This window comes from Tenrec ecaudatus, chromosome 2 (genome assembly GCF_050624435.1).
Source record: "Tenrec ecaudatus isolate mTenEca1 chromosome 2, mTenEca1.hap1, whole genome shotgun sequence".
Taxonomy (NCBI): domain Eukaryota; kingdom Metazoa; phylum Chordata; class Mammalia; order Afrosoricida; family Tenrecidae; genus Tenrec; species Tenrec ecaudatus.
Genome location: NC_134531.1, coordinates 255,116,567 through 255,138,653, shown reverse-complemented (window position 1 = coordinate 255,138,653; position 22,087 = coordinate 255,116,567). Strand labels below are relative to the sequence as shown.

The 22,087-nt window shown below is 40.3% G+C and overlaps 1 pseudogene; it reads left to right on the top strand.

Moving 5' to 3' along the window:
- The first annotated feature begins 314 nt into the window (after positions 1-314).
- The window catches only part of LOC142440590 (uncharacterized), a 39,701-nt pseudogene continuing 17,928 nt past the window's right edge, over positions 315-22,087 (top strand).

Genomic DNA, 22,087 nt, shown 5'->3' with positions numbered 1-22,087 from the left:
CTACTAATACAAGTGTGGACTATCGTAACCAATATGGAAAATTGGTAGCAACTCTTTAATTTCAATATATGTAATTGACCTGGCATCTTCTATGCCAGGGCAGATAATCCACTATCATTGATTGCAACTTGTAGGACAGAGGTTGTAAACCTCATGGGGGTAGGAAACTTCATATTTCTCCTGCAGAGCAGCTGGTGTCTTTGAAGAGCTGAACTTTTGCAGTTATCTGTCCAGCGAAAGTCTGTCTGTCTTCTGCAGAGGCGGGTGGTTTCCGACTGAGGACTTTTTGAATTGCAGCCCAACGCATAGCTACTATGGCACCAGGACAGCTGTCTCACGAGACTCGCGGGGACACGGAGTGTGCATCGGTGATCGTGGAATACTTTGAGAAAGATACAAAGAAAGGAGGCAAAGAAAGGAGGCAAAGTGAAAGAAGGACCAAGCCCACCGAATTGTGCATGTGGATATTACCGAATTGGTTTATGAATTGTTGTGTTTTTTTTAAAGCAGGAGGAAGCAAAGAAAATCAGAAAAACTCAAAAACAGAGAAGAGCCATTGCAATAGAAATGCAACTGATGGCAAGGTCGTTTAAGAAAAGAGGAGGAAAAAAAATGGCGACCCGACAGGTCTCACCGGTCTGGAGCTTCTGCTGCCAGACCAGAACCTTGGGAGGTAAGGCGAAGGAAACAGGGAGGTGGGGTCCTGAAATTAGAACTAGGGTACCAGGGTCTCTCCTGAACCCCTTTTGGTGTGGGATTTCCACTCACAAAGCAAACTAAGAACGCTCTAACGCGCTCTAGGTTTGGCGAGCCCTTGGGCACTGGCTGCGCCCTTTCTGCATGTTGACGCCAGAGAGGAGACAGAGTACCAGACACGTGGGGAACCCCACACCACAGCTCTCCGTGCAGTTGGCTGCCTTGAGTTCACGGCCTTGGAGGTGGTGGTGGTGGTGGGTAGCCATAATTTATAGTAAAAGAAAAAGTAGATTTTTACCTCAGGTAGATCCCTGTGTGGGAGAAAATAGGTGGAAAGTTGGGAGTCAAGGAACAAATATAGTTCCAATTGGCTGAGAAGGAAACATCCCCTGAGAAGCTGGATCTTCCATTCTGGGGGTCAGCCTGACAGTCCCCAAATCAAGCACATCACAAGCATAAAAAAGGGTGAATATATATTATTGGTTTAAAACTCAAACCCAAGTCTGGTTGCTCAGCTCCAAGGAGAACATAGATGGGGGTCACTTAACATAAATCAGCATAAGAAGAAACCTAGCTTAGGAATGGCAGAACTCAGCTACAGGGCCTGGCGGCCTTTTGCCTAACAAAGACCTGCTATACAAGTGTCAGCTTTAAACAGCACAGAGCTGCAGCCCAGAGACTGTGGGAGAGAATTTCATTTGATTTTATTCTACCTGGCCAGGGAGATAAAAAAATAAAAAATGAAATCCTCTGATCTATTAAGCACCAGCAGACTAGATTGGACAATAAGCCCAGCTTCCCTCTCAGGGATCCTACACATAGCTGGGGAGGCCCTGCCTGTCCTCAGGCCCTAGACGGGGCTGTGGGAACACCCCAGTGCCCCCCTCCCAGCCCCTCCTGCAGTGCTATATACAGCACTAGGCAGGTACACTAGCAACCTCCAGCACACAAGTGATGCCTGGTGTGATCTTGCCTTTGAAGTAATCCCACACAGTATCTGTGGAACCCTACATCAAACGGGTACAGCACCCGCTACCTTGAGGAAGAGTTGGAATTCCTCCAGCCTCATGGACAGGTGATCAAGCCTCAGTTATCTCATTGCTTACTACTCTATTTCTTCTCCTATCTATTCACTACCCCTTCTGTCTATCTCATCACAGTCAGTCTCACTGAGCTCGGGTTTGTGTTGGATTTTTTCCCTCTCTTTTGTCTATTTCCTTTTTTTCTTCTTTTTCCCCCTTTCTCCTCTTCTCTCCCACTCTCTCCTATCATATGCTACTACTGGCTTCCAGGTCACTACCCTCCACTTAGGGCAAATCAACCCAAATAGCAGGAGGAACTCCAACCTACCCTCCATGGGAGTGCTGTACACTACACAAGGCAGCTGGGACAAACATCTACACCGTGCTGTGGTGCTGAGGAAACCTCCGTCAGACCACTAAAGTGATCTCATCAACTAGGGCAATTCAGCCCAGCAACCAATGGGTCCAGGCATTAAAGGGGAACACCAATCTGCCATTGTGGGGCAGAGTCTAAACCCCTCTGGCCTCACATTCAAGCAACCAGGGATCAACTATCTCTTTAACCTTTATTTCCTTCTTCTCTCTCTCCTCCCTCTTTACCATCACAGCCAATCTTAGTGAACTCAGTTGGGGTTTTTTTTCCCTTCTTTCTCTTTATTCTCTTATTCTTTCTTTCTTCTTTCTGTCTTTGTTCTCTTCACCTCTCTCTCTAATTGTATGATTCTCTCTGCTCCCTCTCATTCCTTTCATATGCCACTGCTGGTTCCCAGACCCTACACTCTGCCTAGGGGAACCTGTCCTCCCAGGGGGCAGCCTGACCCCTAAGACAGTGCTGCACACAGGACAAGTCAGTGCTACACACAGCACCGCATGGGGTCAGCTGTTTCTTTAACTAGTTTTAAAATTCTCTCTCCTTCTTTCTTTTCTCTTCTCTTTTTTCGTTCATTGCATTCTACAGTCAATGTTTTCTTCTTTCCTGCTCTTCTTCTAGCTCTTCTCTATTTCCTACCACAATCTCAGCAGATTTAGTTCTCCTTTTTAGTTGTTTTCCTTTTTTTCTTTCTCTCATTTTCTTTTTTGTACTGTTTTCACCTTTGTTTACTCCGTGCATTTTAGTTGTGCGTGGGTGAATGGGTATCAGTTTGCTTGGCATTATTGCCCCAGTCTGTGTCTTCCTCTTTCTCTCTTTTCCCCCTCCTTTCACTCTCTTTCCTGTCACAAGACACTAGCAGCCTCCAGGCCACTTCACTCTGCCTAGGGCAACTCTGAAGGCCCAACTGGGGGAGTCCCACCCGCATTTATTGGTTTGGCAAGCGGCTGGGGAATCCAGGCTGGTCCTCTTCCACACACAAACCAGCTGGAAATTGTCACCTTCAAAAACTGGGGGCATCTCCAGCCTAAAACCTGAGGCCCTGCAAGTTACTGGGGAAACTGCCTGACCACCACTTGTGGGGCTCCACGCTACTGCGGGGACATCTACCCAAAATACAAGACAATCTCTCTGTCTGCGGTAATTCCCCTGCCAGCTACATAGCTCAACACCAAGGATGGTATATCCACATGCTGTCCCCAAAAATCCAGTTTCAGAGGAAAACACCACAGGCCAGGCAAGGTGCTCAAAGAACTGTGAAGCCTACTTAGAGATCGGCCAGGGAAGTGATGCCCTCATGGGTCCACAATAACCTGAACAGTGTCACATGAGAGGAATATACAACACACATTCCAATCAATGGATAAGAGTGAAACCACAGGAAGGTGTAGCGATGGTCTGACCCCTTAGTACAGCTACCGTCAGGTAGTTCATAGAAGTACTCATACGAACCCCCCAAGGGATAGCCCAGGGCTCTTCGCTCAGGATGATGGCTCCATGCTCCTCTAAAACAGCACATAAACAACAACCAGTTCTAACAGCTTCAATGAAAAAGCAGGAGAAACATAAGAAAATGCCAGAAGTCGTGAACCTAATGATGAGCATAGAAGAAACAGATATTGACCTGCCACAAAAAGAAATTTTCAAAATGGTGCTTGAAGTCATAAAGGATATGAGGAAAGCAATGCATAAAATAGATGAAATGATAAAGGGGATATAGATAACGCATGAAAGGAAAATACACGAATTAAGGAATGAAATAAAATCCAGTGGCAAATTGACAGACCTTATGAATAGGCTTGAGGAGGAAGAGTATTGCACCAGTGACCTAGAGGATAACCAAATAGACCTCAGCAAATGGGAAATGCAGTCAAATAAGACAAAGAGGCTGAAGAAAACTTGAGAGCCGTGTCTGATGCTATAAAAAGAAACAATATTGAAATAATTGGATGACCGGAAGAAGACACAACAAAGAAGTCAACAGTGAAAACAGCAAGGGAATTCTTATAGGAAAATTTCCCCAACTTAATAAATGAAAATACGGCAACCATACAAGATGCTGAAAGAACATGAGTGAGACTCAATCCATCCCAAGAAGAAGTCACCACAACAGATAATCCTCAAATTATCCAACTCTGAGGAAAAAGAGAAGATCATATAAGCAGCTAGGGAAAAGCAAACAGTCACGTCTAAAGGTACCCCAATAAGAGTATGTTCAGATCTATCAGTGGAAACAATGAAGAAGAGGAGGGAATGGAGTAACATATTCCAAATATTGAAGGAAAACCACACAAACCCAAGAATACTCTACCCAGCCAAATTATCTATTAAGATAGATGGAGAAGTAGAACTCTTCCCAGAGAGGGACAATCTTAAAGAATACATAAAAAGAAACCCAGCCCTACAAAAGATCCTTGCCGATCCAGTATAGGCTTAGAAGATCAATACTTACTGAGGGCAAATAAGAGACCATCACATAGAACAACTCCACTCATAGAGCAACAAAGAGGAAACATCCCCCAGGATAGCATCAGCTCAATAGTGAAAAGAAGGCAAACATAAACCACACAGAAAAAAACAAGCAGATAAGATACATAGATGGGAAAATATCCATCACAAAAGGTACAAGATGACATCACAGAGTCCACAGATGGATATAATAACCCTGAATATCAATAGTCTGAACTCAGGCATTAATAACACAGGCTAACAGACTGAGTCAGGAAATATTATCCATCGATCTGCTGCCTCAGGGAGACTCATATCAAGCTCACAGACAAAAACATGTTGAGAGTTAAACGCTGGAGAAAAATATACCAAGCAAATGGTAATGCAAAAAACACAGGGGTAGTGATCTTAATATCTGACCAAATTGACCTCAAGATAGAGGTCATAACAACAGACAAAGATGGGTACTATATAATTCTCAAGGGAACAATAGGCCAAAAAGCAGTGAGCATAATAAATATATATGCACCTAACGAGATACCGGAGAAATGTTTAAATCAAACACTCTAAAAGATGAAAAAAGAGATCACAGGCTCAAGAATTATAGTTGGCGATTTTAATCCACCACTCTCTGAAAGAGACAGATAATTGGGAAAGAAACTCAACAAAGAGGATATAGATCTAAATAGCACAATTGGACGGTTTGACTTGATAGATATTTTCAGAGTTTTCCACCTACGTGGAAATAAATTCCCATTCTTTTCAAGTCCACACGGCACATATTCAAAATTAGACCACATGCTGGGAGACAAGTTGAACTTGAGTAAATTCAAGAACATAGAGGTTATACAGACATCTCTCTCTGATCATTGTGCCATAAAGCTGGAAATTAAAGAAGAACTGTGAAGAAAACAAGGGAAAACAATTGGAGGGTGAATGATTTCTTATTGCAAAAGGAGTGGGTATTGACCCAGATCAGAGATGAACTCAGGAAGTTACTAGAAACCAGTGTGAATGAAAATACGACGTACCAAAACCTATGGGATACAGCAAAGGCATTTATCAGAGGAAGGGTGAGAGCAATAAATGCACACATTAAAAAAGAAGAGACTCCTGGATGATATGCTGACACAAAACTTACACCAATTAGAGCAGTCAACAGAACAACCCTACTAATAGCAATCGGATAGATATAATAAAAATCAGAGCCGAGATACAGGCGAGGAAAAACAAGAAAATTATGGAAAAAATTAATGCCACTAAAAGTTGGTTCGTTGAAAGAATTAACAGAATTGATACAACTCTGGCAAATTTAATCAAAGAAAGGAAGGAACAAACAACATTTGCAAGGATGAAGGATAAAACAGGGGATATTACAACAGACCCTAATGGAATCAATATGATAATTACACAGTACTATGAATGTCTATATTCTAATGAATTCAACAATTTGGAAGACATGGACAAATATTTGGAAACACAATCCCTCTCTAAATTATCCTAGATGGATGTCAACAACCTCAACAGACCCATAGTAAAGGAAGAAATAGAAAAAGTAATCAAGGGATTAGCACGTTCTATACAGCCACAGTAGTCAAAACAATGTGGTACTGGCATAATAACACATATTCAGACCAAAGGAAAAGAGCTGAAGACCCAGAAATAAAACACATTGGCATACAGGCAACTGATCTTTGTTAAGGACCCAAAAAATATTAAATGAGAAGCCGATGCCATTTTAAATACATGGTGCTGGAAAAAGTGGATATCTACCTACAGAAAAATGAAGCAAGATCCTTACCACACTCCATGCACAAGAGTAAACTCTTGGTGGATCACACACCTTGAGATAAAAACCCCCAAAATTAGGGCCATTAATGAGGGAATTGGGACAAACCTGAGAACCTTGGTACAGGGAATACATAGGCTATCAGAAATAGGGAAGGACACAAATACAGAGGCGTCACAAATAGACAAGTGGGATCTAATGAAGATAAGACACTTGTTTACATCGAAAGAATTCAGTCCATCAACTGGGAAAACATCATTAGCAATGACACATCAAAGGCCTTATTACTAAAATCTACAATACTTTGCAAGCTTACAATAAGAGAAAAACTAATTACCCACTGAGGAGCTGGGCCAAGGACCTGAACAGAAGTTTCACAGAATCTGAAATCTGAATGGCCAACAAATATATGAGAAAATGTTCCTGATCATTAGCCATAAGAGAAATGAAAATCAAAACAACTATAAGATACCACCTAAGACCCTCAAAGATAACCCAATTCAAAAAATCAGAAAGCATCAAGTGTTGGAAGGGCTTTGGTGAGATAGGAACTCTCATCCACTGCTGGTGGACCTGTAGGAATGTACAGCCACTATGGAAATAGATTTGGTGGTTTCTCAAACAGATGGAAATTGAGTTACCATATGACCCAGCGAACACCCCCCCCCCACCCCTTACTGGGCATATACTCAAAAGATGCAAGAAACAAACCACGGTCAAACATCTGTGCTCCAATGTTCTTGCGGCACAGTTCACAATCACAAGGAATGGGAAACAACCCAAATTTCCATCAACAGAAGAATGGATTAAAAAACTGTGGTACATATATACAATGGAGTACTATGCATCAGTAAAAAGCATTAATGAACGCATGAAGCATATTGCTGCATGGGAAGAACTGGAGGAAATTATGCTAAGTGAAGTAAGCCAAGCACAAAAGGACAAGTATAACATGAGCCAGCTGAGGTTAGTTTTTATATACAGAGAAAATAAAGAGAGAACAGAAGGGTAAGTGGAAAGGGGGCACAGGGAAAAAGCTACGTATGTAAACACTCCAGGGGTGAGGTCCAGGTAGTATGGCAGGGGCCAGGCCAAATCCAAGGGTACATATGGTAGCCTATTAAAACAGAGGTGGAGGGAGGAAAGGGGAAAGAAAAAAAAAAGATGTGTGATGGGGGAATAGGGCACTGACCCACACAAGTGGTGGGTATTGTTTATGTCTCCACAGGGAAAGAGGGACCAGATATTGAAGCCAGTGCCAGACGAATGCAATGTGCTAGCAAGGAGTGGGGAGCCAGTGGAGGGGCCTGAAGCCTCAGCCCCCATACCAGCTACGTGGACAACTGTCGCTCACCCCAGAAGAATGTACTTGAGAGGATGCACTGAAGCTGCAGCTAGAGGAGAAGGACATGTTTGATCAGAGCAAATGGGAGCAAATGAAGGAGGAGGAAGAGAGAATGGAGCACATCCTGGCCCATCCGGCCTGGAGGATGATATCCCTGCTCTGAAGAGCCAATGGACAGAGTGAACAATATGTCTGGTCCCACTATGAGACATACCATTCCGTGATGGTCCTGGGCCCTAAGGGCGACAACACTGCAGACTCAGTGTCGGGACTGGCCCAGACTGACCCTGTGACATCGAGGCAAACCACCAAAGCATGTGACAGAGCTACCATGGGATCAGAGCAGGGAGCCCCTGAGGGAGTACAAAGGGCAGACTCTGGGGACAAAGCATAGTAACCCATTGGACCTGACTGAAGGACATGCCTAGAGATCAAAAATCAGACCATAATCTATTTACAGGTTTTTCTTTCTTAACATTTTTTTCTTTTAATTAATTTATTCTATGGGTATTTGGTTTCCTTTTTTTGTTGACATTGCTGTGTTCTCACTCATTGCCTATCTTGCTATGGCTTGATTTTTTGTGCATATTATTATTTCTACATATCTATCTAGACAAGATAGAGTGTATGAATAGTCTGGAGGCGCAAACAACAGGACCAATGGTTCTGGGAGGACATGGGAGAGGGGGAGAAGAAAGTAAGGGGGTGGTGCTGACCAACCCAGGGGCAGGGGGGCAATAAGTTATCCAAAATCAGTAGCAAGAAGGGTATGAGATGATTGGTAGGGATTCAGCAAGGACAAGGTAACTGAGAGAGATTACTGAAACCCAAATGAAGGTTGAGCATGACAGTGGGACAAGAGTAAAGGAAAAGGAAAGAGAGGAAAGAACTAGGTTAAAAGGGTATTTTAGAGGTCTAAAGGCTGGAATGAACATATGTAAATACATTTATATGAGTGTGGGGAAACAGATCTATGTGCATATATTTATAGGTTTAGTAGTAAGGCACCAGATGGATATTGGACCTCCGCTCAAGCACTTGCTCAATGCAAGAACACGTTGTTCTATTAAATTGGCATTCTAGAATGCACAACTTCCCGACACGATTGCTGGAGAAAAATGTGAGCATAAGCAAATGTGGTGAAGAAAGCGATAGTGCCTGGCTATAAAAAATATATATATAGCGTCTGGGGTCTTAAAGGCTAAAAGAAAAATAAGTGGCCATCTAGTTCAGAAGTCACAAACCCCACATGGAAGGAACACATCAGCCTGTGTGACCACAAGCTGTTGAAGGGATCAGATGTGAAGCATCAAGGAACAAAATATCATATCATTGTAAATTTTGGTGAGTGCAGAGTGAAGACTCAAAGCCCATTGGTAGCCACCGGACACCCACTTACTGAAGGATTGTGGGGAGGAGATGAGCCAGTCAGGGTGCACGGTAGCAACGATGAAATATATAATTTTTCTCTAGTTCTTAAATACTTCTTCCCCACCCCCACTATCATGATCCCAATTGCACTTTACAAATCTGGCTAGACCAGAGGATGTACATAGGTAAAGATAGCAACTAGAAACACAGGGAATCCAGAGCAGATGACTCCTTCAGGACAAATGGTGACAGTGACAATGCCTGGAAGGTGGAGAGAAAGTGGGGTAGAAAGCGGGAACTGATTACAAGAATCAACATATAGCCTCCTCCCTGGGGGATGGCCAGCAGAGAAGAGGGCAGGGGAAGATGTCGGACAGTGTAACATATGACAAAACAATAACAATTTATGAACGATGAAGGGTTCATGAGGTAGGGGGGAGTAGGGAGGGAGGGGGAAAATGAGCAGCTGATATTAAGGGCTCAAGTAGAAGCAAATGTTTTGAAAATGATGATGGAAACAAATGTACATATGTTCTTGACACAAGGATGTATGTATGGATTGTGATAAGAATTGTATGAGCCCCAAATAAAATGATTTTAAAAAGCAAAGAAAACAAAGAGATATTTCAATAATATCATATATATATATATATATATATATATATATATATATATATATATATATATATATATATATATATATATATATATATAACAGGTATTTCCATGACATTTTTTAGCAGTTAAACTAACAAGAGAGAAAAGTCAGATTTGTACGGTGCAAATTGATGAGGGAAAATCTAGTAAATACAATACATACATGAAAACAACATAAATAATAGTATCCACTAGAGAATGATGACACAAGGGAAGAAAGGTGAGTTTTAAGTGTAAACGAAGATCCTATAAGAACATAATTGTAAAGTTAGAAGAGTAATATTTAAATAAATCAAGGTTTTCCTTATTTGAAGAAAGATTTTTGCCTGAAGATTGGCACAATTCCCTTAGTACCAGGAAGGATTAATAAAAAGGTCATTTAATTAAATATATATCCTGGTGAAAATTTTAAATTCCAACAGCAAATACAATTTCTCACTAGCTTCCAAGTTAACAGGTATGTGTCAAAGAAAAGAAGTCAGACTAAAGTTTATTTATATTATTAGAACTTAGAAGTAAATAAAATATCTACTAATGCAGTGCGAGGGTCCTAGTAGGGTCATCGCGACCCCATGGGATATTTCCAGCCTGCAGATTGTGCATCACCAGAAGCATAGAGAAAGGAGAAAGAAGTGCCTGATTTGGATATTATTATTTTCGGGAGATCCTCATGAGAGATTGTAATTTGTGAACATAATTGAAGCTGATCCAGATGGGACAAACATAGAGCATCCCAGTTGCCGGCAGTGTCCTAAGGACCAAAGAAAATGACCAAGGCCCAGGAATCACTGACATTCAATGATGTGGCTGTAAAGTTCACTCAGGAGGAATGGCAGCTCCTAAACCCTGCTCAGAAGACCCTATATCAGGATGTGATGTTGGAGAACTATCGCAACCTGGTTTCCATCGGTTATCTAGTTGACAATCCAGAAGCATTCTCTCAATTGGAACAAGAGAACTGTGGTCGGTATTAGAAACAAGCTGTAGTGGGATTTTTTTCAGAAATCCACTAAGATGAAGATCATTTGCTTGAGCACTTGCAATGTGAAAGATGCATAGACAGAACGGAACGGTGTTATAAAGTTAATACATTGGAAAGTACTGTTTCTCAGGACAAAAATAATTTTCCTCCAAAGGAAAATGATGAGATGTTTGGCTTACATGAAAAATTTGTAAAATCAGATTTAATCATTCTGGAATTAAATCAGAATAGAAGCAATAAAATACAGAAATCAGTTGTGCTCTGTGAAGATGAGGAAACTTTTCTCCATGTTGAACAAGAGCAATGTTGTACTGAAAAGAAATTCCCTGAGTGTGAACAATCCAGGCTCATGAAGTCACAATGCATTCAGCATCAGAAATCTGATGAAATTGAGAAACTGCACACAGGTGATAAATGTGGAACAACCTTCATCGAGGAGTCTGTGCTCTATGAACACCGGATCACTGATACACTAGATAAGACTTATGAATGCAGTCAGTGTGGGCAAAAATTCAAGAAGAATGAGTTCACTCTTCATCAGCGAACTCATACTGGAGAGAAACCCCATGTATGTGGTGAATGTGGCAAAGGCTTTATCAGGAACACTTCTCTCACTGTTCATCAGTGAACTCATACGGGGGAGAAAGCCTATGCATGTGATGAATGTGGAAAAGCCTTTATCGAGAAGAAGGAACTCACTGTTCATCAGCGAACTCATACTGGAGAGAAACCCCATGTATGTGGTGAATGTGGAAAAGCCTTTTTCTGGATGGCTTCTCTCACTGTTCATCAGCGAACTCATACTGGAGTGAAACCCCATGTGTGTGATGAATGTGGAAAAGGCTTCATTTGGAAAACACATCTCAAACCTCATCTACTAACTCATACAGGAGAGAAACCCCCTGTATGTGGAGAATGTGGAAAAGCCTTTATCAAGAAGAATGAGCTCACTGTTCATCAGCGTACTCATACTGGAGAGAAACCCCATGTGTGTGATGAGTGTGGAAAAGGTTTTATCTCGAAAACTGTGCTCTCTGATCATCAGCGAACTCATACTGGAGAGAAACCCTCTGTATGTGATGACTGTGGCAAAGGCTATATCAGGAAGACAGCTCTCACTGATCATTGGTGAACTCATACTGAAGAGAAACCCCATGTATGTGGTGAATGTGGAAAGCCTTTTTCAGGAAGAATAAGCTCAATGTTCATCAGAAAACTCATCGTGCAGAGAGAGAAAGCCTATGTATTTAGTGAATGTGGCAAAGGCTTCATTCAGAAAGCATATCTCAAAACTCATCTATGAATTCTTTGTGGAGAAAATCCTTAATCTGTGTTGAGTGTGGTAAAGCTTTCAGCCAGACGTGATGCCTTACAGCACATCAGAGATTTCACAAAGAAAAGAAGCTCTTTGCATGAATTAAATGTAGAAAATCTTATATGTGGAAGTCGTTTCCTTAAACATTAGACAATTTCCAAGAAGAAAACCTTTCATTGGAGGTAGTGTAACAAAGCTTTCAAAAGAGAGGAAGAGGTGGCAGAGTTTGGCCTGGGCCAAGCGTGGGGACAGACAATTGTGACCATATGGGGATCCATGTTCTGCATTTCTGTCCCTCTACTGGCATGACCAACCCTTATCGGTCTTGCACAGAGTGCATGGGTACCTCATTGGTCTTCCAGCTTTCAGTACCTGAAAGAGAACTGAACCTGGTGTTTCTGGATCACAGCTATACCAAGCAGTAGAGTGCCCACCCAGATGACACTTGTACCTGCCCCACCTGCATGCTCTTCGTTAGCCACCGGAGACAGCACAGAAGAAACATAAAATAAAAATGAAGAAAATAGGAGATGTACAGGAACAATTAAGCCAAAGGATGAATGGAACACTGGGAACCTTAGCCTCCACAACCCTGAGACCAAAAGAACTAGATGATGCTGGGCTTCCACTGCTAATTACTCTGAGAAGGATCACAAAAGAGGGTCCTGAGTCGAGTGAGAGAAGAAAGTGGAACAAACCAAAATCATAAAATAGATCAGGCTTACTGGTCTGATGGAGACTTGGAATCTACAGATTGTGGCCTTTAGCGATGTTTCACTCTTGAACCTGTACTCACTCCTCTGACTCAGCTTTCAGCCCAACAATATATAGACTTGGAGGGGAAGAATAACATACACTCCCTGGAAAATCAACCATACAAAATCAAAGGAACAGCATTTGCTTATGGCTAAAAACTCATAAAAGCTAGAAGACACAGGAAAGAAGGATGAATAGTATAAAAGCACAGGGAGGGGGCAGAAGTGGGAAGAAGGCTGGTACATCTTGGGGACTGCAATCAATGTATGAACTGTTGAATAGAAAACCAATTTACTCTGTAAAGTTTTAAATCATAAAAAAACGTTTAAAAAAATATCTACTAATATAAAAATCTATGACATTAGATAACTATTCATTTTTAAATACATATCTAGATCATTTCAGACAAACAAGATGTTATAAATATATGGTCTAAAAAGATCACAAAATTACCATAAATCATAATCATATAATTAATTCAGGGCAAAGATATTTTAAAAACTGAGGGCAACAGAGAGGAAGAAAGCGGTGAGTCCTGAATTTACATAATTACCTTTAAATGGATAATTTTATTATGATTGGATAATTTTCAAATGTTATAAAATAGATTTCTTAGAGGAATTGAGACAAACTCTGAGGGAAAATATAAAAATAGATTTCATAAATTCCAGAACCTTGAAATTATACAGTAATCACAAAAGGGTAGAATCATTCTATTATACTAGGAAAATAGGATGAACCCCAAACTGTTAAACAACTCAATACCGTTTATATCATTTAGTGATAGAAAAATCAGTATCAATCATGACAACCATGCATCGAAATAAAACATGGTATTATTTTGTCAATTCTAAAAATGAAATCACTATGTGGCCAAATACTAGCCATTAGATGTACATAGAGATTTCATTTCTGATCTGTATGGTTCTTGTTTACAGAGGCAGTCAAGTTGATTCTCGGCTCATGATGGCCCTAAATAGTGAAAGAATAGGACTGCCCGCAAGGGACTCTCTCGGTTGTGCTCATTCTGAGAGACCGCCTGCACTTTCTGCAGTGGAGCCTTTTTGGTGGATTTGAACTGCCAATGTTTCATGAGAAGACTCCATGTTTGCTGACTGATCTAAGCGCTATACCAATTTTTCCTTCTCTCATTCTGCTCAGAGTTACCTAAAATGTGACCGAAAGTCCACTGGACAATGTGCTAATTAAAGGAAAAGTAAGTAATTGAACTACCACAAGTTTTTCCGTGTTGGGAATCTGTTTTGAAACACTGTGACTCTATTTACAATAGAACAGCGCACTGACCAGTCCTGAGCCATCCTTACATTGTAGGTTTGTGTCCATTGTGGCAGCTACTCTGTCAGTCTGTCTCATTGAGGGTATTGTTTGCACAGACTGTGCAGTTTGCCCAGCATGATGTCTTCTTGCAAGGACCGGTCCAATTGATAACACGTGGGAGGGGAAGTGCAGTCATGCTGGCTTCCAAGGAGCACCCTGGCAGTTAATCTTCCAACACAGATTTGTCTGCCTTCCTGGTATTTCATGATGATTTCAATATTCAGCACCAGCACCATCAATCAAATACATCAATTTCTCTCTGGTCTTTTTTATTCATTTTCCAATTATCACACGCATATGAAGCTGACCCGTCCCGCAGGTCATCAGCAATGTGGATACCTGAAAGAGGGACTGAGAATTAAGATGGGCAAGGGATGCCAGAAATGGAGACAAGACAGGAGTCTGATCAAGTCTCGTTTATTGAGCAAAAGGCAGAGGCTTAAATAGCCAGCAAAGGGCGGGCACCATTATGTCATATGGAAATAAGGTATACCTGGGGTAACCAATAGTCACGCACCTACCAAATAAGGAATAAATGGCGGGTGATTGCGCTCAAACAGGGCCGCATGCTAATGAGGTATACCGGGCACCTGGCGGAAGTGCCGCCAGGTGTGTGTTGTCCAATGAGCGTAGCGGCTGCTAGCAATTGAGCACCAATCCTAGCAAAGGTCAAGTAACTAATAACTGCAGGTGAAACAAAGGCAGGAAGACCGCTGGGCACAATTTATATGACAGGAAACCGAGCGTAAATACATGAAGGTTGTATATGGCTTTGATCCAAGGCTGAGGGACATGCAGTTCCCTACATGAAGCAATTCAAAATGAGACAAGCAAATCTTTAACCTCAAAGTGATAATTTTGCTCCTTCATACTTTAAATATGTCTTATTAAGTAGATAATCCCAATAGGAAATATCTTTTGGCATCTTTACTGCTGCTTCTATGAACATTGATTATAGGTCCATGAAAAAGGAAATCTGTGGCTCCAGTTTATCTCTATTTATCATGGGGTTGTCTATTTGTCCACTTTCATAGATTTTAGCTTCCTTTACATTGAGGTGTAATATGCACTGAATGCTGCAGTCTCTGACTTTTTTCAGTAAGCGCTTCAAGTTCTCTTCACTCTGATTGAGTAGGGTGGTATCATAGGCACACAGCCGGTTGTTAATGAGCCTTTCTCCAATTCACTTGCTGTATTCATATAGTCATTTTACTAATATTTTTTGATGAGCATACAGACTGAATAACTATAGTTAAAGGATAAAATCCTGGTACAGTATTTATACCAAATCCTGATTGATACCTAAATATTCCTTTGCTCTGTTCAAAGTCTATGCGTAGACTCTGCATGAGCACATTTAAGTTTTCTAAAATGCCATTCATCCTAATGCTATCCAGTTTGTTATGTGCAACATATATGCCATAATGTAGTCAATAAAACACAAGTAAATGTCATTCTGATAATTTCTGCTTTCAGTAAAGATCCATCTTATGTCAGCAATAATATCCCTCATTCTAAGTCCTCATCAAAGTCTGACTTGAATTTATGGCAACTCTGTTAATATCTGCTCCAACCATGTTTTAATCATTTTCAGAGAAAATTTTATTTGCATGGTATAATAATTATTCCATTCAATAATTTCTGCATTTTACTAAGCCACCTTTCTTTGGAATAGAAACAAATTGGTATCTTTTCCAGCTTGCTGGACAGGTAACTGTCTTTCAAATATTTTAGCATACATCAGCGAGTGTTTCCAGCGTTGCAGCATTTTTTTGGAGACATTTCAATTGGTATTCTATAAATCCGCGAACTCTTGCTTTCCTCTAATGCTTTCTGTGCCTTTGGAATGTTTTCTGCAAGACCATGAGTTCTTGATTATATGCTACTTATTGAAATGGCTAAACAGTGATCAATTATTTTTGGTACAATGATTGCATATTCCTTCCACATATTTTTTTGTGCATTGTTCAATATTTTGGCCATAGACTCCTTCATTAGTAAAACTCAAGGATTTAGATTTTGCTTCAGCTTGAAAAAATATTTTTATCACATTCTTCTTATTTGGTTTTCTAAATCAATTCTTCACACATTTCAGTATAATATTTTAAAATTTCTACCACAAGTAGGGAGAAAAGATAATACAATTGATCCTAAAATAATGAAATGTCGATAAACACTATAAAATTTTAATATTTAAATGTTCTTTAAAATGAACAGTTGACTACATAATATCTTAAATTCATATTAAAAGGGACTGAAAAAGAGCAAATGTATAAATGTACATATACAAACATTATATATATGTGTATACATATACGTTTTCATAGGAAGCTCTGGTAGTGCATTTTGCCAATTGTTAGGCTGCTAGCATCAAAAGAGGTGGTTCAATCCCACCAGTTATTTCTTGGGTTAAAAATAAAGACATATTCTCAGAAACCCTTAGTACTAGTTCTACCCTGACCTATGAGATCGTTATGAATTGCAAGAAACTTGATGGCAGGTGAGAAGCCTTTCATGGCCATGGCTTCCGCCAGAACGCAGGTCTTCTTGTCCACCCGGGGACACATTCAGGGCTGAGATCACATGTGTGCAAGGAGTGTGGGTGAGGGTTCAGCTACAGATCAACTCTCATCACACACGAGAGGGCACACTCAGGTGAGAAGGCATATGTGTGCAAGGAATGTGCACAAGGCTATATCCGAAACTCAAGTGTCCTTATGCACCAAAAAATACATTCGAGGGAGAAGTCTTATGTTTGCAATGAGTGTGGCCAAGACTTTAAGCAGAAACCACATCTTCTTGTGCACCAGAGGGCACATTCAGGAGAGAAGCCATATGAAGAGGTTTCAAAAAGTTTGTGGAAAAATCCCATTATCTTTTAATGCCATTCGTCCATGAACTTTTTTTCTTCTGTTGCCCATAGGGCCACCATGAGTCAGAATGGAGTTGACTGCACCTAACAACAAATATATTAATATCTGTATCACTAACTGTATTTATAGCTGTATCTATCATCTATCTCTATACCTATGCCTATATCTACACCTATCTATATCAATTTGTGACACAGAAGTGATAAATAAGAGACTGTATGAAGTATGAAAGACTATGACATCCCATTCTCAAGAAAAAAAGGAAGAAAAACTTAAAGAAAGAGAATATTTTCAGGCAAGTTCACATTATCCAAATTGTCCAAGAAATAGAAATCTTGAAGATTTCTACAGCAGAAATCTTTAGAAGAAATTACAGATGTTATCATATGTCTGTAGATAAAAATATTTCTTTAAAACAGAAAGTTATTCCAATATTTTAGTAATCACAAAACAGCAATCAAATATAAAATAAACATAAACCAAAATCAAAACCTTATTTTTCTATTTAAAAAATAATGCTTGAATTAATTGCGGGCACCATGATAAAATATTATTAAGCTATTAAAATGATCTAGATATGTTTCCATTGATGATGCAGCCTTTGCATGATTACTATTGCCTACAAAAAGTCATTTGTAGTATAATACTGGTGAAATATTTGTTCATTGACTTTGTTAAAAAACATTAAATATTAATACTGTGTTTATGTCAATTTCCTAGTGCTACCATAAAAATTGTCACAAATAAGTGACTTTAAACCATAAAATTTTACTTACTAGTGGTGAAATTCTGACCTTATTTTTTAAGCTATGGGAAAATACTTCTTTTGTACTACAGTCTTTTAGGAGCTGTTGATAATCCCTAATGTTCCCAAGGTTATATTTGTCTACATCTTCTTAGGGCATCGTGTGTGTGTGTGCGCACGTGTGTTTAACTTTGTGATTGAGAATCAGAATAAACCCTTATAGATAGGTAAGATCAATTATATCTTCACTTTCCAACTTCTCCATCACTTCTGACATTAGCGGTCCACCTTTTTAATTTAAGTGTAATCTGTCTTGGGAGTTGTTAATTCTATGGAACAACTCACAGAAGTGGCAGAAGTTAATGTATTTATGACTACTAGTTTTGTTACAATACAGAGACCCTACAGGACAGTAGAATGACACCAGACAGTTTCTGAGACTAAATATTCATGCCAGCAGTAGACCTCATCTTATTTTGTAAGTCAACATTTTAATTTTTTACCTACAGGCTTGTAAAGATGTTTATAATTATTTTTAGTGTGCTCAAGATTTCTACTACTTGATCAACTTTGATAATATTCGCTTTTAAAAGACCAAAATGCACTCACTGCTCTTGAGTCAATTTCAACTCATACAAGCCTGAAAAGATTCAATATCAACGTAATAGTTTGCCCTTCTCAAGAAAGAGATGCTATCAGAAACTCAAACTCAACTTCCCTCAAGTTGATTCCAACACACAGTGACCCTATAGAGCAGGGTAGAACTGCCCCTGTGGGGTTCAAAGTCTGTAACTTTTTTTCAGGAGTAGAAAGCCTTATCTTTTTCTGGAGAAGCAGCGGGTGGTTTTGAAGTGTTAACCTTTTGGTGAGCAGTGCAACTCATAACCACTATGCTACCAGAGCTGCTGCAGTGCTATAGTCTCTTTTCATGCCTCTATTACTGTCTCCTTACATGACTCTATTACTATCTCCATTCCTTTATTTCTATACTTGTATACACAAACACACACACACATATATACTACTTTCTATCACCTTGCATACATGTGACGGTTAGATAATGAGCAAGGAAGACTAAAAAAATCGATGTATTTGCATCATGGTGCTGGAGAAGAATATTGAAAGTATTTTCAGAAGAAGAAGGAAATATGTCTTGGAAAAAGTGCAACCAGGATACTCCTTAGAAGCAATGGTGGCAAGACTGTCTCATATCCTTAGTATGTGTTGTCAGGAGAGACTGGTCTTTGAAAAGGAACGGCATGATTGGTAAATTTGAAAGTCAGTGGAAAAGGAAGACTAGTGACACGAGAGGCGGACACAGTGGCTACAGCAATGGGTGCAAGCATTGAAATCATTGTGAGAAGGGGCAAGAGCACGTAGTGCTTCATTCTGTTGTGCACAGCATTGCTATCCACCAGTGATATGCCATGACACTTAACAACTATACAACTGCTATTTAGGATATCTGGGACTTTAACCCATTATGGGATGTGACTGCCTTATCTTTCTTTCACATAGCAATTGCTGGATTTGAATTGTTAATTGTGTGGTTAGCCGATTGATGTCCAATGTGCTATACAACCAGAACTGCTTTTTATTTAGATAAAAGTTGATAAATCGGGTCTGAGAAGTTTTCAGATGAAGGACTGCTATTTTGAAGAGAAGGCAAATCACTCTCCCTTTCATTGCCAGGAAGTTATCTAAACCGTAGTGTTCTTGGCTTTTATTGACCAGCTATAAGTTAAATCAGCCAGTAGCCCTAATGGGGTAGAGCAGTGGTTCTCAACCTTCTTAATGCCATGCCCCTTTAATACAAGTCCTCATGTTGTGGTGACCCCCCAACCATAACATTATTTCATTGCTCCTTCATAACTATAATTTTGCTACTGTTATGAATCAGGCGACCCCTGTGAAAGGGTCTTTCAACCCCCAAAGGGGTCGTGACCCACAGGTTGAGAACCGCTGGGCTAGAGGGTTTCATAGGTTGGGCTGCTAACAGCAAGGTCAGCAGTATAAAACCATGAACTGATGCTCAGGAGAAAGATGAGGTTTTTTTTTCCAGTAAAAATTACAGTCTTGGAAATCCATAGGAGGGCAGTTCTCCCACCCTGTAGATTCCCCAAGAGTTGGAGTTGATTGAATGGCAGTGGGTTAAGTTAAGCTGTGCTTCCTGAGGCTCCTTGATATTGACCTTCCAGAGGAGTCTTTGTCTAGTCAGCACACATTTCTAGTGTGGCCTGGATGTCTCAGACAAAGGGAAAAACAAGTAATTATTATGTAATGATGGGAGTCCTGGAGGCATACTGCTTACATGTTGGTCTGCTAACCCCAAGGTCAGCAGTTCTAAACTACCAGCCAGTCCTCAGAAGAAAGAGAGAACTTTCTATTCCAGCAATTCTCTACAGTCTTGGAAACCTACAGGGGGAAATTCCATCCTGTCTTCTAAGGATGGAATTTTTATTCCATGGGTTATTCCACCAGAGCCAAGTAGGCCACTGTACTTAGGGAAAGATTAGACTTTTACAACTTATTGTCCCTCTATTCTTGGTTTTCTTTCATTTTTGTATGAATAGGTTTTTTGGGGGACCTAATCCATATATCATACAATTCAATAGTTCAATCGTATCAAGAGGAGTTATACAAGCATTACCACAATCCGTTTTCAATCAGTTTTCTCTTTCTTGTAGTCCTTTTTATTTGCCCCCCATTCCCGCTAACCTTCCCAACCTCCTGAACTGTACCCCCAAGGCACCATTAATCTAGTTACTGCCTATGTAGATTCCGCATCGTAGAAGCCATATACTGAAAAACATACAAAAACAACGAGTCAAAAATGCTAACAACCAGAACAAAATAAAATAGAGACAAAACAGTTGAACAATTTAAAAAGCTGAAAATACCCTAATGCAGTCCTGGAAGCTTGAGGAGACCCCTCTGACAGTTCTGAGATGCTTACAACACCACAGGATTCACAAGACTTCCCACCCACTGGCCTGTGAGCTTCCTGCATTCGGCATCATTACAAGTGTTTTGTGAGTCTGAAGAGGACTGTATAGACTGGCATCGCACATATAAGCTTATACTGGACTTATGGACTTGATCTGGACTGGGCTGGGATTCTTTCTCAATATTCAACTGCTCTTGACTTATACAAAAAGAGCTGAAAATATTAATATTTTAAAATGGATCGAAAGAGAAATAAAATGAGATAGTCTTAGATTTTAACCTAACTACATCTGTCATAATCCACTTGCCAATGCATTCTGCATGACAGCAGGCTGTTCACATCTCTGGTCTGTGTGCAGAGGGAGGGGATCCATGGGGAGTTAATCCACGTCTATTTCTTGACCTTTTTATTTATAGCTTTTAAATGGATCAAAAAAGTGTATCAAACCAGATTTATATTTTAATATAAATATATTTTATATTTTACATCTACTATAATCATATCTACAATACCCTCTGTCTGATAACAAAACTATGCACATCCCTGGATATTGACAGAGGGAGTTCACCAGAGGCCTAATCTATGTGTGGGTCCAGTACATGGATTTTGGGCTTCCAGTGTCTTCCATAGCCTTCCACAAGCCAACGGTTCACTCTCTTTTTTTTTTTTTAACATTTTATTAGGGGCTCATACAACTTTTATCACAATCCATACATATACATAATCAATTTTATAAAGCACATCTGTACATTCCCTGCCCTAATCATTTTCGAAACATTTGCTCTCCACTTAAACCCTTTGCATCAGGTCCTCTTTTTTTTCCTCCCTCCCCACTCCCCCCTCCCTCATGAGCCCTTGATAACTTATAAAGTATTATTTTGTCATATCTTGCCATATCCGGCGTCTCCCTTCACCCCCTTTTCTGTTGTCCATCCCCCAGGGAGGAGGTCACATGTAGATCCTTGTAATTGGTTTCTCCCTTTTCAACCCACTCTCCCACTACTCTCCCAGTATCACCCCTCACACCCCTGGTCCTGAAGGTATCATCCACCCTGGATTCCCTGTGCCTCCAGCTCCTATCTGCACCGGTGTACAACCTCTGCTCTATCCAGACCTGCAAGGTAGAATTCAGATCATGGTAGTTAGGAACTGGAGGAAAGCTTTATTCTTCATCGGTGCTACATCGCACACTGACTGACTCATCTCCTCCCCTAGACCTCTCTGTGAGGGGATCTCCAGTGGCTGACAAATGGGCTGACAAATGGGCCTTGGGTCTCCACTCTGCACTTCCCCCTTCATTCACTGTGGTAAGATTTTTTTTTTTTGATGATGCCTTATACCTGATCCCTTCAACACTTCATGATCACACAGGCTGGTGTGCTTCTTCCATGTGGGCTTTGTTGCTTCTGAGCTAAAGCTAATGGTTCACTTTT